Below are 2642 nucleotides of genomic sequence, written 5' to 3' on the forward strand. Positions count from 1 at the left end.
GGAAAGAATTTGCTGGTGTTAAAGCAGAGAATAGACGACTGAAGAGAGACCTCTCAGAGGAGAGAGCCACAAGAAATGCGTTGATGAAAGCCGACGAGAAGAATAAAATTCTGGAAGAAGAAATTAGGAATCTAACTTCAGTGGCAGACGAATTTGCAATTTATAAGGAAAAGTATCAAGATATGATGGAAAGAAATACGAAGCTGGAGATGGAATTAAACCATAAGAATTACGCTATTACTCAACTTGTAGACGGTCTCTCTCAAACACACCCCGAGTTGGAGGAATTATATCTCATGGACATTTCTGGTGAGCAGACTGGGGATTTAATATGGGATAGCCAGTTGAATAGATTCGCCCTTCAAGAGACGAGAAGGCAGGGCTGGAAAAAAACTAAAGAGGAATTATATCCCAGAGCAAAATATGAAAAAAAAAACTAGGGATTATAATATTGCCACCAAAAAAATACAAAAAACAAAAAAATGGTGATTATAATATCGCCACCAAAAAAAAAAAAAAAAAAAAATGGTGATAATAATATCGCCACCAAAAAAAAAAAAAAAAAAAAAAAAAATGGTGATTATAATATCGCCACCAAAAAAAACACCAAAAAACAAAAAAAATGGTGATTATATCATCGCCACCAAAAAAACAAAAACCCAAAAAATGGTGATTATGATATCGCCACCAAAAAAAGAAAAAAAAATGGTGATTATAATATCGCCACCAAAAAAAAACAAAAAACAAAAAAATGGTGATTATAATATCGCCACAAAAAAAAACAAAAAACAAAAAACAAAAAAATGGTGATTATAAAATCGCCACCAAAAAAACAAAAAAAAAACAAAAAATGGTGATTATAATATCGCCACCAGAAAAAAAAAATGGTGATTATAATATCGCCACCAAAAAAATAAAAAATATAAAAAATGGTGATTATAATATCGCCACCAAAAAAAAAAAAAATATTTATAGGAAAAAAGGGAATAAAATTTTTGTTTGATTTTATTTGGAAAGGATTTTTTTTTTCTGTTTAGTTTTGTTTGGAAAGGAATAATCTTTTTGTTAAGTTTTGTGCTTCACCCATTCTGGACAGGTTCAGGACATCAGTTTCACTAGAAAGGACACCTGGAACTATTCGGCTTGAAGGACGCTTGGATGGACTGCCCCCAGCTTAAAGGACGCAAGGCTAACTATCCAGCTTGAACGATGCTTGGAATAACCTGGAGGACAACAGAATCTGCAGAGGGAAGGAAACTAGCTGATTCTAGTATGCTGTGTACCTTGATGGACAAGTACAAGATGTCTGTCAAGTGTACAAATGGTCGGATATCTAGATCTATTCTTTTGGATACCAACCTTTGGGTGGTTCTGGGGGAATAATCTAGAAGACTGGCTATGCAGTGGGATGAAGCTGGGATTCTTCTAGTATGCAGACCAGTTCTTGGAGGTTGAACCAAGACATCTTTGGCTGTGAAGAGAAGCTGCATCTTTTGGAGATAGGCATTCATGGTTAGGTGGGCAACATCGTTCATCAGTCCAAATTTTTAGGAACTCGCAGCTGTGGAGCATCAAATAGCAGGAGCAGAAGATAGTAACAGCTAACAAAAGTTAGCAGCAGTAGCAGAACCAGCAGCAATGAAAAAGCAACAGTTAGCAGTAGCTAGCAGTAGCTAGCAGCAGCTGAAGTTAGCAGCAGCATGCAGCAGACGTTAGCAGAAGCAGCTAGCAGCAGCTAGGAGCAACAGCAAGCAGCATGTGCTAGCAGCAGCAGCTTGCAGCAGCAACAGTTGCAGTAGCGAGCGACTGCAGCAGAAGCAAGCAGCAGCTGCAGCAGCAGAAGCAAGCAGCAGCTGCAGCAGCAGCTGCTAGCAAAAGCAGCAGCAGCTACCAAAGGTAGCAGCAGCTACCAAAGGTAGCAGCAGCAGCTAGCAAAAGCAGCAGCAGCTACCAAAGGTAGCAGCAGCTACCAAAGGTAGCAGCAGCTGCAGCTAGCAAAAGCAGCTGAAGCAGCAGTCTGCAGAAGCAGCAGTAAGCAGCAGCAGCAGCAGCTAGCAGAAGCAGCAGCAGCAGCTAGCAGAAGCAGCAGCAGCTACCAAAGGTAGCAGCCGCTGCAGCTAGCAAAAGCAGCAGCAGCAGCAGCAATCTGCAAAAGCAGCAGTAAGCAGCAGCAGCAGCAATCTGCAAAAGCAGCAGTAAGCAGCAGCAGCAACCGCAAGCAAGAGCAGCAGTAGCAGCAGCACTAGCAACAGCAGCTTGCAGTAGCAAATAGCAGCAGCTGATAGCCGAAAGCAACAGCATACAGCATTTAGCAATAGCTGAGACTGCAGCTAGCAGCAGCAGTGATTAGCAGCTAGCAGCAGCAGTGATTAGCAGCTACAATTGATAGTAGCTAACAGCATCAGTTATGAGAGAGCAGAATCTGCCAACAGCTGGGGGTCGCGAGAAACACCAAGAACAGATGCAGCAAAAAAAAAAAATAAATAAATAAATAAAAGAGCAGCAGAGAGGAGGAAGAGAAGGAGGAGGGGACAGCAAAAAAACAAAAAACCTAATAAAAAAAATACAAAAACCCCCAAAAAATATATATATAATATAATATCACCACCAAAAAAAACGCAAAACAAAAAAATGGTGAATAT

The sequence above is a fragment of the Palaemon carinicauda genome, unplaced genomic scaffold, assembly GCF_036898095.1.
Source record: "Palaemon carinicauda isolate YSFRI2023 unplaced genomic scaffold, ASM3689809v2 scaffold607, whole genome shotgun sequence".
Taxonomy (NCBI): Eukaryota; Metazoa; Arthropoda; class Malacostraca; order Decapoda; family Palaemonidae; genus Palaemon; species Palaemon carinicauda.